At 57.4% G+C, this 13,550-nt stretch overlaps 1 protein-coding gene across 4 annotated transcripts in view; it reads left to right on the forward strand.

The window, feature by feature from the left end:
- The first annotated feature begins 7,651 nt into the window (after positions 1–7,651).
- FOXP4 (forkhead box P4) overlaps positions 7,652–13,550 on the forward strand; it is a 56,270-nt gene continuing 50,371 nt past the window's right edge. For 2 of the 4 annotated variants that reach the window (XM_050326879.1, XM_050326883.1), the window contains exon 1: positions 8,494–8,859. The gene's annotated coding sequence lies outside the window, so the exon portion shown is untranslated. Of the gene's footprint in view, positions 7,824–8,493; positions 8,860–13,550 lie in introns of those variants that run through there. The other 2 variants (XM_050326880.1, XM_050326881.1) reach the window with 2 other exon arrangements.

Here is a 13,550-nt window from a genome sequence, read left to right on the forward strand (position 1 = left end):
GGAAGGGATTGCACAGGCAGCTCCTTTCTGCAGAAGCCCGGCACAGATGAGTGCCAGATTTGGAATCACAGGGGAACTTGTACAAATAAGAAAATAAAAGCGGAAGTTTGTTGTTAAGTTTGCCCAAGAAAGTTTTCAAAAGATCAGAGTTTGGTTGAGGGGGCTCCTGTGAGGTGAGGGCCCCTCCAAACCTGCTCAGGTACAGGCACATCTGATCCACAGGTGTGTGCAGATGGAGCAGCAGCCTGAGAAATTCCTGCCTTTGTTTTGGGGGATGAATTATAGGATGAGGAGGCCTAACCCAGCAACAGAGGCAGCTCTGATCCACTGAATGACTTGGGTTTTGGAGGTTCAGATACACACATGTATTCATGTCTGCAGTACAGGACTCAGTGTTCTGTACTCTCTAGCAGAAGTTTGGGCTCCACTGTGTCTGGTTGAGGCAGTGGCTCAAGGTGCTGCAGTGACTTCCCTGGCTGGTCTTGCAGGACCAGCTCGCTCCTGCCACTGCCCATGCCTGGTCTCGCTCGTGCCAGGTTCAGAGCCCTGCTGCCACCCCCTTCCCATCCTGCAGGGGCTGGAGCTGGCACAAGGGCACAGTGAGCACAGGCATGGGCTGCAGTGTCCCTGCTGTCCCCACGCTCCTGAGAGCAACTCAGTGGCTCTGGCCAGGACCTGGATCTGGTGTCAGACCCAGGGATGCTGCAGTGTCGATAAACCAAGGAGCCCTCGGTGGGGGAAGTGGCTGGAGGAGCCGAACTCCAGCCCCAAACAAAGCACTTTTGTGCTCCTGCTGCGAGCGAGCGGGAGGGCTTCCTGCTGCCCCGCTTTGGGGCTGCTTCCCCCTTCCTTCCTGCCCTGTCCTGCTGCTGGAGCAGTGGCCAGGCCAGACTCTGACCTCCAGACCTCCTCCAAACCCAGATTTCCATCCAAGTGCACTGACTGCTTCGCCACCTTTCCCTCTCCTCCTCCTCCCACCCTGCCATTAGCATCGTCCCTGTGTAAATGTTAATGAATTGTCATCAGACCAAAGTAATCACCAGTCAGCAAAACTTAATTTTACTAAAAGACAAAAAGAGGCTTCGCTCTAATTGATGGAAAATTGGTCGTTTCTTGTCAGGTTATTGTTCATTTCCTGCCTGTTAATGACTCGATCCCGCCAGCCGTGCCCAGCCCGGAGCCCTGCGGAGCCCCTGGCAGCTCTCACCCTGAGTGGAGCTGTTAGGAAACCTGGGATGAAGAGGGATATTTTCATTAATAAACTTTAAAAAGGCAGTGCAATGGGAACTTCCAAAAGGAGCCAGCTGATACCCTGCCTGGCAGCTCTGGGGAAGTGGCAGCAGCACCGGTGGTTTCATCAGGGCACACAAACAAGCACCCAGTATGGATAAGAGAGAGAGATTACATTTTTGGATGCCTTTCTGTTTTAATCACCCAAGGGGGTTGGAACTGGGTGATCTTTGAGGTCCCTTCCAACCCAAACCATTCTCTGATTCTGTGATTCCAAGATGAGAGCCGGGCAGAGGAGGCTGGAGTCCTGAATGTCCCTTTACCACAGTGTTCTTGGGTTGTGAAAAAAAAGAAGACAATTTCCTTTCTCTTCAAATATCGGCAGCCCAAACGAAAGCAGAGCTGCCTCCTGCCACTCCAGCCACGGTGTTTAGGGGTCCCACTGCAGTAGTGCCCGGGGGCCCTGCTCTGGTCCCACCTTGTTTGGTGCCCTCTGAGCACACCCGTGGGGTCCGTGGAGCTGCATCCCGGGGGGAGCAGCCCCCGGGCTCCCCGCGCCGCTCCACGGGCTGGGTCTACACAGGCTATTACGGTAATTTGATAAGCCAGTTCTTCGTGATATGAATCTTCGCCTTCGTTAAAGGGAGGAAAAAAAAACCCATTGCGTTTTGATGGCTCACAGGGACAGTTCATTAAGCAATCAACTCTTTTAATGAAATATTTCTTTGTTAAAATATTCATTGATCTGCCGCGGGTTTGCGTGGAGAAGGGGAAGGACCGTGTGTCCCAAATGCTTCCCTGCTGAGTCTTGCCGGGCACACACAGTGGGTTGTGCCCTGGCATTGCCAACACGGGAATTCCCACAGCGACCCTTGGCAGGGACCCTCCTGGCTGAGCCCCTGACCTGGAAGAAGGATCTGGGGCTTTCCAGGTCTGTTTTCCCCACCTCTATCCTGCTGTTGTGCCTAATGATGGCTGAGGTGTCACACCAGGCCCTTGGGACGTTGGGGTGGGCTCTGGTCCCCCTTGGGCAGAGTGCTTGGTGCTGTGGTGGCCACTGCCATGCGGGGATGTCGTGGCAGAGACAGGAAAGTTGGGCCAAGAGTGAGTGGAAATGGGCAACTGTGGAGCGGTGGAAGTGGGAAGAGGGGAGTCCCAAGAGGAGGGATGAGTTCTCCCAGCTGGATATGAGGGAACAGGGGACATTTTGCACCTGTGGGACAGTGCAGCAAAGGGCATTTTACATCCCACAGGGATTTTGCCAGATTCTCCAGCCCTGGTGTAAGACCAAGGAGAAGGGAGCTCAGGGAGCCAGGACAGAGAACATTGGCAGGAGAAGAAAGAGAGGAGGGGAAAAAAATATATCAAAGAGTGAGAAATGAACAACTGCAGACAAAGCACCGAATCTGGCCTCCCCCCTCCTTCCTCCAGCCTTACACCATGAGTAATTCCCACTCGGCACCGTGACGGCTCAGACAAGCAGCCACCACGTGCGGGTGAGCATCTCCCCGAAGGAAACAGGGCAGACAAACACCAGGAGCAGGGAGTGCAGACGGGAGTGGTGGGTCCCGTGTCCTGCTCCGCATGAGTAACGTTATTGGAAAAGCAGAGAAATGAAAAGAAAGACAAGAGGGGAAAAAAATAACCCCCCAGACTTCAGCACGTGCCGACGGGGAGGGGGGAGCCAGGTGTCCTGTGTCCCTGTCTCTGTGCTGGTGGCACAGCTTGGCCCCACATGGCTCGCAGGGTTCTGAGTGGGGGTCTGGCTCCGTCGGGGTTGGGAGATCTGCAGCTCCTCCACTCGCAGCTCCCTCCTCGCCCAGGCTGAGGCTTTGCAAGCACAGAGGGAAATTGGTCACTGTCTGGAGACCCCCCCCTCGCCACATCCTCCTCTCCCTGTGTGGGAGCAGCACCCCCAGGCACTGGGGGTTTTGCCTCACTGCTGTCTCTCCTTTATCCATTACCTTCGGCTCCCCAAAACCCAGCTGAGCCCAGGCTGCCCGTGCAAGGAGGGGAAACTGAGGCACGGCACAGCTGCCAGCCAGAGGGGCTGCAAAGATTTAGGGTTAAGGTTAGGTTTGAGGCTGAGCCCAAATTGCTGCACCCCCCACAAGGTTTCCCTCATGTCCCCCCTCTGTGTGCAGCTCCCGGGATGTCGGGACCCCCCTCCTGGGGAATCCCTGAGGGATTTCTGGCCGGGATGCCGGGGACCCGCTGGCCAGGGCAGGGGGAGCGGTGCCAGCCCCCGAGCAGGCAGCGGCCTGTGGCTTTAACAGGGAGCCAGGAGCCGCTCATCACTTACAGGAACTCGGTGCATCATCGCTTGGCTTTACGCAAGAGGCGAGCGGGGTCCAAGAGCTCCGCCGCGGCCGCGGCCCCGCCAGCACGTCCGGGCAGAGCCGGATTGCTCCGTGTGCTCGGCAGCCCCCGGGCCTGGCACCTCCCTCGGGGGGTCTGCGCGGGACCCCCGGCATCCCCAGCCCTGTGCCGGCTGAGGATGCTGCGCCCAGGGCTGCGGGTTTGCCCCGGGCAGGGCTGGTCCCGCTCCCTGCTCCGCTCGCCCGTCCGAGGGCGATGCTCGGGAGGAGCCCCGGGGTCAGCCCCGGACCCCCGGCCAGGGGAGGGGGCGGGCAGAGGGCCGAGCCGTGGGCACCGCAGCTCCACGGGCACGGCAATGGCTGGAGTAACTTGGGTGGAAAACCGGCTTTGCTGCTCATCTGTTGGAATTCCCACCTTGGAGAGGATGGGAATTTGGGGGTTAGCTGTGTCAACTGCACAGCTCCGTGCCCAAAACACTGCTCTGAAAGGGAAAAGGTAACTTTCTTCCCTCATTTTCTGCCTATTTTCCCATCCCAAATTCCCTGCTTTCTTATCTTTCCACATGCTTTTTTTCCTGGTTTTGCCTTGAAAGAAGGAGCGAGAGAATCCAAGACAAGGTAGGAAGCAGAGGAATTCAGGGGACTTGTTTCCATCATCAAATACAGATTTTTCAGATGAGCATCTTCAGAGAAGTCAGATTTTGTTTCTGAAGTTATTCTTCCCATAGAGGAAAAAATAGAAACCAAAGGAGATGTTCTTCACCACCCATTTGCCAGAAATGCCAATCCATAACCTGTGGTGGCGGGCTTTGGATTCATCTTGGAGAGGACTTTCCTGGAAGGATGAGGATGCTGCCTGATTCAGAGCTGCTTTGCCTTGGATGGGATTCAGGACAAACCCAATTTGACCTTCTCCATGGAAGATTTCATCTTCCTGTCAACCTTATGCCAAACTGGGATTGTTCCCACTGCAGGAAAACATGGGATTAGTTTAAAATTTTCACTTTTTAAAGGTTTTCAATATTCTGCTTACAAGATCAGACACTTTCTGGAGGAGGAAGAAAACCAACTTTGTTAGAAAAAAACCGAGTTTCCCACAGTTCAGAGTCTGAGGATGGATCCCAGAGGCACAGAGTGAGGATGAGCTGGGAAGAGGTGGGAGGTGGAAGGTGGAGTTTTCCTAGAAGAGCTGAAGGACACTGTGTTTGGGACTCGTCCCTCACCCCACCCTGACTCTGCTGCTCTGGCCACGTGGCCCAGTGCTTTATATCTATGCAAAGTGTTTAATCCCAGAGCTATAAATCCTCCTGCCTCCTTGGACCCTTTGGAAGTGATCCATGCCCGAGGCTTTGCCTAGTGCAGAACAAAAGGAAGTTTTTTTCCCTTCCCTTTCCCTCTCTCTCTCTCTTTTGGGAGCTCAGCACTGCTGCAGGAGCACCTTAGTCCCTCTTGCTGTTGCCTCCCTGGGAATCTCCTCCTCCTGCAGCATCCCTGATGTCCCTGTGGGCTCTCCAGGAGCAAGGTGGATCCTCAGAGACCAGACTCCACTGAGCAAAGTGCTGTACAAACCCTGACTGAACCTGCTCCATCCCAGTCTCCTCACCCAGTTTCCTCCTCCCTCCTCTCTTTCATTTCCAGACTGACACAGATGAACAAAGAGGGATCTTTGGGCCACGCTCGTTTCACCAACTCCCCTCGGTGGAAGGCTGCCCATCTCTTTTTGTGCGGATCCTTCCCGCTCAGGTGATATTTGATGTCTTCAAAGGGGCTCTTCTTATGTCAGGAAAAGAGGGCAAGCGCAGGTTGGATGAGGCTCGGCACTCAAAGATATTTTTTCACTCACAAAAGTGCCAGTTTGGGATTAAAAAAAATATATATTCCGTTTTTCATAGACTGATAAATGGGTGGATAACTCATAAAGGTCTGGGAGCTCCCAACACTCCCTGGGTTTGTAATGTGCCAGGAGGGATCTGGGCTGAACTGGGGGGATTGAATCCACTGTGCTTCCCATGTGGGAACCCCCTAAAATGGGTTGGGGTGTCCTGTACCTCCAAATCCTGAGCACAGGAAGGATTGAGCCAAAAAGGATTGATCTAAGAGCTGGAGCCCCTCTGCTTGGGGGTGTCCAGCCTGGAGAAGGGAAGGCTCTGGGGAGACCTTAGAGACCCTTCCAGTGTCTAAATGGGCTCCAAGAGAGCTGGAGAGGGACTTTGGACAAGGGAAGAGGGTGACAGGAGGTGGCTGCTCCATCCCTGGAAGTGTTCAAGGCCGGGTTGGACAGGGCATGGAGTAACCTGGTCCAGTGGAAGGTGTCCCAGGGGCGACACTCTGGGATGCAGAGCTAGCCCAGCTCCACCATCCTGGCCACGAATCCAAGGGGTCAACTGCAATCAGGGCTGGGGGTGGCTAAAGAGGTTCTCATCTGGTTTGTGATGGTGAGGGAGAGGGGAACGCTGTCCCTCCCCAAAGAAGGTGGTGGCAGGAAGCGGAGCCTCAGCACCGGGGCACCGCCATTCCGGGAAACGGGGCCTGGGGCCCTTTCCAAGAAGGTCGGGCTCCTGCCACCAGGACCTGCTTCTGCAGAGGTGGGTGCAGCAGAGACTCCCCAGAGGGGCCAACCCCTCTGGAAAATCCTGGACCTCCAACAGGACTGGGTTAAGACCTGGCTTTAAGGCTCAGAGCAGCCTAAGAGCCAGACTGCTGCTTGCCCTCTTCCTATTTGTCCCCTTGGGTGAAGACTTTTGGGGGTCAAAACCAATGGGTTCTTTGCTGGGGCCACCAGATCTCACAGTTGGGGAAAACCAGCTTTTCCATCTCACAGAAATCACCAAGTTTTTAATTCACTAATAGATTTAAAAAAAAAAAAAAGAAAAGAAAAGAAAAAGAGGCAAGCAGTCTTCCTGTAAAAAATTAAATTACAGGTAAAAAAAAAAAAAAGAGAAAAAAAATCCAGGTGGGTTAAAATACTTTTCATTCCAATTTCATCTTCTAAAACTATTTTATCTGCCCATAAAATGGAAATTTCAAAAGAGTTACTTTTAAAATAAAAACAGGAGAACAGAGAGTGGCCACACTTTGGTGCTGTTGAAATGTAACTGGCTTTGGAAAACTTCATTCCACTCCTTCCCCGTGGGAGGGGGACCATCTGTCCCCAACCCACGCAGGTGGCTGTGGCAGGTGGGAATTCAGCTCCTGAACTGTTCCCATCCAGGCACAGAGGCAGGGCCAGAGCGCTGCTCCCTCCTGTGCACTGGCTGTGTCACCCTGACCTGCACAGGGGCAGCCCCAGCCCTGGGTGAGGGTTTGGGACCAGCACCTGGGTGAGGGTTTGTACTCAGCATTTGGGTGCAGGTTTGGGTCCAGCACCCTGACAAGGCTCTGCATCCCCCAGGAGCTCTGGGGACCCTCTCCCTGCTGTGGGTTGGGACTTTAGGGTGTCACAGGGCCGGGCTGGGACTGTTGGGGTCACCAGCTCAGCGTCTCGCTGTTTCCATCTGTAAAACGGGGTCGGTGTGTCTGTCCTGGCTATGCCACGTGTGTCGGACTCGATGATCTCCGAGGTGTTTTCCCACCTAAATGATTCTGTGCTTCCACGTTGTGGGTGGAGGTGGGTCCCCCCGCCCCCGCCCCAGCACCCCAGCAGCATCCCACTCGCCCGTGCCTCAGTTTCCCTCCAGCGAACCCCCCGCCCGGCCCAGGACTCCGCTGCGCTCCGGGGACCAAACGCAGCAGAAACCAATTAGCGCAGGCATTAATGAGCAAAACGCGGCGGGAGGGAGGGGGCACAGAACGGCGCGGGGGAGGTTCTAGGCGGTGATGACATCTCCTACCACCCCCAAAATAAAACCCCCAGCTAGCGGGGCTCCCCTCCCGGCGGGGGAGGAGGCTCGGGCGGGGGCCGGGCGGGGAAAGCGGCTGCACCTGCTTTAGAGGAACTATGGTAGGGCGGCCGGCGCCCGCCCCGCGCCGCCGCGCCCGCGCCGCCGCCGCGCCGAGCGGGACCTGAGCGCGGCCACGGCCCCGCCGCCCGCGCCCCCGCACGGCCCTGCTCCGCAGCACGGCCCCGCTCTGCAGCACGGCCCCGCTCCGCAGCACGGCCCCCGCGCCGCACGGAGCCCCCCCGCCATGCCGCGCCGCTCCTGAGCTCCGGCCGCGCCGCGCCCGCCCCGTCGAAGTTTGGGGAAGGTGCCGGTGCGGGGGGGAGGAGGAAGAGGAGGAGGAGGAGGAGAAGCGCGGCTCATGCCCGCCCCGGAGCGCGGCGCTCGGCGCGACCAGGTGGGTGCGAGCGGGGCGCGGGAGGGTCCGCGCGTGTCCCCGCGCGGCTGCCGGCGGAGGGGGGCGCGGGACGGGCCCCCCCGGGCAGGTGCGGGGGGCTCCGGCCGTGCCCCGTGTCCCCTCCACCCCGCCCGCCCGGCGGGTCCGTCCCCGCGCTCGGCCGCGCCGCGCTCGGAAGTTTGTTGCGGCGCCCGGACAAAGGGAGCAGGGCCGGGGCTGGGCGAGCCGGGGGGGCCGGGGCTCGGAGGGGCCGGGGCTCGGTGCGCACGGGGCTGTGGGCGGTCCCCGGGGGGACCGCGGGTGTCCCGGGGGTCCCCGGGCTCGGCGCGCCCCGAGGTGCGTGGGGGTCCCGGAGCGCGCGGGGTCCCCGCTGCGGCCCCGGCTCGGGGCGGGCGCGGGGGTCGCCGCCGCCCCCGAGGCGTTTCGGCGGCCGGCGGAGGGGAGGGGGGGTCGCAGCCCCCTCGGCGAGGGAGGGTCGGGCACCGGGAAACTTGCGCTGCCGCCGGCAGAGCCGCGCTGCCGGTGCCGGATCCAGACCCGCCTCCGCTCCGGCGCTTTGGGGGTCCCGCACCCCCCGAGGGGGCTGCGCACCGGGGGGGCCCGGCCGCCCCTGCCCTGCGGCCGCCCCGGCGCTCCCTTTGTTGGTGCTTCCCATTTTCCCCCCGTCTTTCCTTTCTCTCCGGCAGTTTTGGTTTAATTCCGGCTGCTGGAGGGCTCGGGTGGGTTTTTCCCCCCCTACTCTTTTTCCCCACCATCGCATTTTAACTCAGCGTCAACCCGCCGCTCCTCGGGCCCGGGGGTGCGATTCCCTTCTTGGAGAGGAATCCCTAAGTCTGCCCCAAGTTTTGCAATTCCTGGGAGAAGGAGCCGCCGCCGTTCCCGACAACCTGCAGCCAGCCCGGCCGTCGCTCCCGCAGCGCCCTGGGAAAATCCATCGCCGTGTCCAAAAGCGTAACCCAGACTGCAAGGTGAGGGAGAGGAGGACAAGGCACGGCTTCGGATGGAGCTGGAGAATATTCCCGAGAAATCCCCGCAGGTTTGGATTCCGGAGGGGGTGACGGCAGCCCGGCTGCCCCGCGGTTCACCCGTGCCTGTGTTCTGCCCGCTTGTAAAGTTTGCGAGGGTTCGATGTGTCTTTGTTTGGACAGGGAGCGAAGTTGGGGGGGTTTTCCAGGGGCTTGGGGGTCCCTCTAACCGGACACGATGCCCGGTGCTGCGGGAGCTCGGGGCGGGCTGGCTGGGACGCCGCCGGCAGCGGCTGCTCGTGGCATCGGCAACAATAATGGGCTCGGAAGGAGTTTTTATTACGGAGCGTCGTCTTCTGGGAGTTCAGAAATTCCCGGGCAAATAGCATGTGGCAGAGCTGGTGGTGGGTCACCTGGAGCCCCAGACCAGCCTCTTCCATCCCCTTCCCACCCCGGTGTCCGCCGTCGTTGTGAGATGCTCTCCCGGCGCTGGCAAAGTTCAGATATTTCTTTTCTTCCCGGCTCCCTCTCCCTGGTCCGCGGGATAAACAAACGCGCCTCTGTCTCCTCTCCCCTCTCCCCCTCTCAAGGAGAAAAGGCACTTGGGGAAGTGCCGCGTTCGCAGCGGATGGCTCTGGATATTTCTTTTGGTGTAGGAAATCTGGTTTGAGTTGGCAGGCGCGTTCGGAGGTGTGGATGGGAGAGAACAAGTGGAGCGTAATTGGGTTTTCTTTTTCCATTTGGGAGTGATTCTGTTTTTTCTTTCCCCTTTTAAAACAGAAACAAGCCAAGGGCCGAGTCTCTCCCTCTCTCCCTCCTGTGCACTTTTTAATACAAATGAAAAATGTGCAGAGGAGAAAGTGGGAATAATTCGCAGGCGCCTGTGAACCCCACTTCGTTGGGAGTCGTGGTCGGGAGGTGCCCGCTTGGAAAACTTGCACTGGGATTGGTTTTTGGTTTTTTTACTGCTCTTAATATAGTCCTGGAGGAATTTGTGTCCAAATTCCTGCCCAGGATTGCTCCTTGGCTTCAGGCAGCTCTTCCCTCCCCATCAGTTGATACCCCAAGATTTGCCTTTCCCCACCCTCCAAACCAACTTCCATTGGATTAAGACCTCACTTTTCCACGAGCACTGTAAAGCTGTGGGGCAGACAATAAAATTGTTATTAGTTTCTGTATTAAAAGGTTGGGTTGTTTTTAACCCAAACCAGAAGGAGGATTTACTTTTACAAATTTCTTCTGGTGTGTTAAAAATTTACACGAGAAATACGTTCTGTGGAGAGCAGGGATTTGATGTTAAATCAACCCAACATGTGTCTGGCGCAGGCGGTGTGACCCGGTCCCGGGTGTTGGCGGGGACGTGTTCCCTTTCATGCCTCCCTGTATCCTCAATTAAACACAGCAAAGTCTCAGGGTTTTGTGAAATTTAACTCTAAATTAAGTGGGTTTAATTTTTTTTAATTTCCACCCCACCTTAAAGTCCATCCAAAAAAAAACACCAAAAAAAATTAACAGGCTCCAGGGTTGGGTAGATGGAGAAAATAATCAGATTTGGAAAAATTGCCTCATTCTCCCCCTTTTTATTTATTTTTCTTTTTTCTCCTTCAGGTCGCTTAATTCAAACTGGGAAGGGGGAAAATGTGGAGGGGGAAGGGACAGAATTCCCTGTGCCGAACCTGGGAGCTTTGTCAGGGCTTGGAGCCCTGGGAGGCTCCAGCTCCTGCCGTTCTCCTGCCCTTTGTGGAGCGGGGCTGGGGGCTGTGGGGAAGAGCCTGGAGCCCTCCCGCTGCCTCTGCTCCGAAAGGACGCTCGGGAGCTCCCGATTCGAGATGCTCCCTGTTCAGTTACATTTTTAATTTTAATTTATTAGTTGCCGTGGGGTTTTTTGTTGTGGGTCCCCCCCATCCCAAGCCCCTCTTCCTGGGGTGCTCGTGGTGGGGACGGGGGTGGCTCCGCTCCCAGCCGGACCGAGCATCGCTCCGCTGATGAAAGCCAAGGCGGCCCCGTCGCACAGCACGAAGTTGGGTTTGGTGGGGGGAAAAGTGCAGGAGGTCGGGGTCGGTGTGGAAAAGCCCCCCCTTAACCCGTGCAGCCCAGGATGTGTCGCCCAGCGGGGTCAGGGAAGGCGAGGGGAGGATGGGGGTCTGTGGGCAGAGGGGGAAGGCTGAGCAAACAGAGCGAAATAAAATAAAACGGATTAAAGTTGCTGCTGGGGGAGGCGGGGAGGGGGCTGCTCTCGGCCCTGGAGAAAGATGATATTGAAAATATCTGTAAATGCTGTGCCCAACCCTGCTCTCTTCCCTGGAAGCCGGGTGGCCGTAGGTTTTACGTCCCCTTTGGAAAGCGAAGAGCAGGGAGTGTTTGAGGGGGAAAAAAATAAATCTGTGCAATGTATAAAATCAAGTGACACTAAAATATCTCCTCGGGCCCTCGGCCTTTCTCTCCTAATAACCCGGCAGGAATGCGAGTGCACTCAGTTGTGAAGTTGCTGCCCGGAGAGCCCGGGAGCTTTTCTTTTCCGCCGCTGGCGAGGGGGATGCTTTGAGTCTGCTGATGTTTGTGTCTCGCTGTGGGGCTGGGAGGGGGGCCGGGCTCCGGCTTTCAGGGTTTTCTCTTCTTTTATTTTATTCCCCCCCCTTGCCTTTTCTCCTTTCTTGTGGGTCCGGCGGGGAGCGGGGCCGGGGGGAGCGGGGCCGGAGGAGGAGAGGTGCGGTGCTGGGCTGGCCTTTGTAGCAGCAAGGTGGGGGGCAGGCGGTGCCCCCGGCCGGGAACCGGCTCATTCTTCCCACCGGAGAAAGGCGGGAGAGCCCGGAGGTCCCCGCGTTTGGAATTAATGCACATTTATGGCCCTTTGCGCCGCATTCCCCGCTGCACAGGCGGCTTTGGGAGCCTGAAGTATTTGGGAGAACTCCCTGTTTTCTGGAAGGGAGAGCTGGGGTGGTTTTGCCGCTCCATCCCTGTTCCCCATGGAGGGTTTGAAGCCTGGGAGAGCCCTGCATTTTGGCTGGCAGGTGGTTTGTGGGGGTCTTGAGGGGATGGTCCCTGTGCCTGGCATCTCAGCGTCTCCCTGGGTGCAGGGGGGGCTCCCATCTCCTCCTGGGGGGCCACCCTGAGTTTATCCTCCACTCCCGAAATGACCCTTCAGCTGCCTCAGCGTCACCTGCCGCTTCTGGAAGTGGAAACTGGAAATTTCCTGTCCCGTCCTCTTTGATTTCCAGCTCCTCCAGCACGGGCACTGGGATTCCATGGGCTGGGGGGCTCAGTCCTCCCCCAGAGGGATGTTCCATGGGCATCTTCCCTATGGAGGGATGAGCTCTGTTAGTGGGAGAGGGAAGGAAAAATGGGGAGAATAAAACCGTGAGTGCACTCGGAGCTTGGAATTCCATGTGTTTGCCTCGGAAGGTGTAAAAGTCCTCTGTGAGCCACTTCTGGAGCTCCCGATGCACCTGACTGTACCTCGGGGGTAGCTGCTGGCTCAACAATAACCCCAGGAGCAGGGCCATCGCTGGCTGGTGACCCTTGGGGTGGCCCCCGGCCCCTCGAGCCGCCGTGGGGCTGTGGCCAGTGCTGGCTCCTGGGCTTGCACCCGTTTTATCGCCTTGCAAAACCTCCCCTGCTCCCTGTGCTGCACCTTTTAAAGTCAGATAGAACTTGTAGATCAAGGTGGGGCTGGGCACGGCTGTAAAAACTTCCTAATTTTTTCCTCCCCCCCCTCTGCAAGTGTTTGTTGTATAAAATCCAGCCGAGGCGCTGCTTGAGGGGTTTTTTTAAAAACTTTTCCTAATTTAAACTGCTTTTGGCATCGTGCAGACGAGCCTCCACGGTAAAACATGTTGCTGGTGCTCCGGCTGCCTGTGACAAAAATGTGTTTGCAAGTGGAATGGCATCAGGGAGAGGGGAGAACGGAGAGGCAGGAGCAGCAGAGGAGGAGAGCTGATCCCTTCGGAGGTCGGCGAGGAAGAGGCAAGGACGGGCGTCCGTCCATGCCATGATTTATTTGGTAGAGATCCTGCTGGAGCAGAGATTAGATCTGGGACAGAGCTGCAGGGAAGTGGAGGGAAGTCATTAAGGGATTACAGTGCCGTGGGCAGGGGCTGCCTGTAACGGTACCGGGATGCCCAGGGAAGGGAGCCCGGCGGGAGTGGAGCTCTTGGCCTGGGTGCGGGATCCTTCCTCCTATTTTATTTTTTTTTTTAAGGAGAAAGCAGTGCTGTGTTTGCAGTGTGTTCGTTCCCTGGGGTGGAGCGAGCGGGTGCCGCGGGTGACACTTCCCGCCGGCTCTCCTGCCCTGGCGAGTTGGCAGCGGCGTTGGCAGCGTGTTCCGGCGGAAGCTGTCCCTCCTCCAGGGCCGTGCAGCCAGGCTGGCAGCGAAACCGTGGGCTTTTTAGCAAAACAGGGAGTGGAGGGTGGCTCTGGAGGAAATTTCACCTGGTCCCGGCTCTGCTGGGGGCTCCAGGTGTGTTTGTCAGAGGCAAAAGTTAGGGTGATAAAATTATTTTAAGGAATATTACTTGCAAAACTGCGGAAAGATGCAAAAGAGAAATTTAAGGTGGTAGAGGAGGAAAAAAAATCTCGTGGGGGGCCCCGATTTGGAGGTGATTTGGAAGCTGTTTATTGTGCCTTGTTTGCAAACCTTCTCCACGTGACTGGCTTTGGTGGGGAGCTGGAACTGGACGGACGGGCTGGGGACCCCGGGATGGTCCTGGCGGGAGCAGGGGAGCTGCAGCCCCCGGCAGGAGGAGGAAGCCCCAGTGTGGTGGGC

The sequence above is a fragment of the Myiozetetes cayanensis genome, unplaced genomic scaffold, assembly GCF_022539395.1.
Source record: "Myiozetetes cayanensis isolate MyiCay16 unplaced genomic scaffold, myiCay2020 scf32, whole genome shotgun sequence".
Classification (NCBI taxonomy): Eukaryota; Metazoa; Chordata; class Aves; order Passeriformes; family Tyrannidae; genus Myiozetetes; species Myiozetetes cayanensis.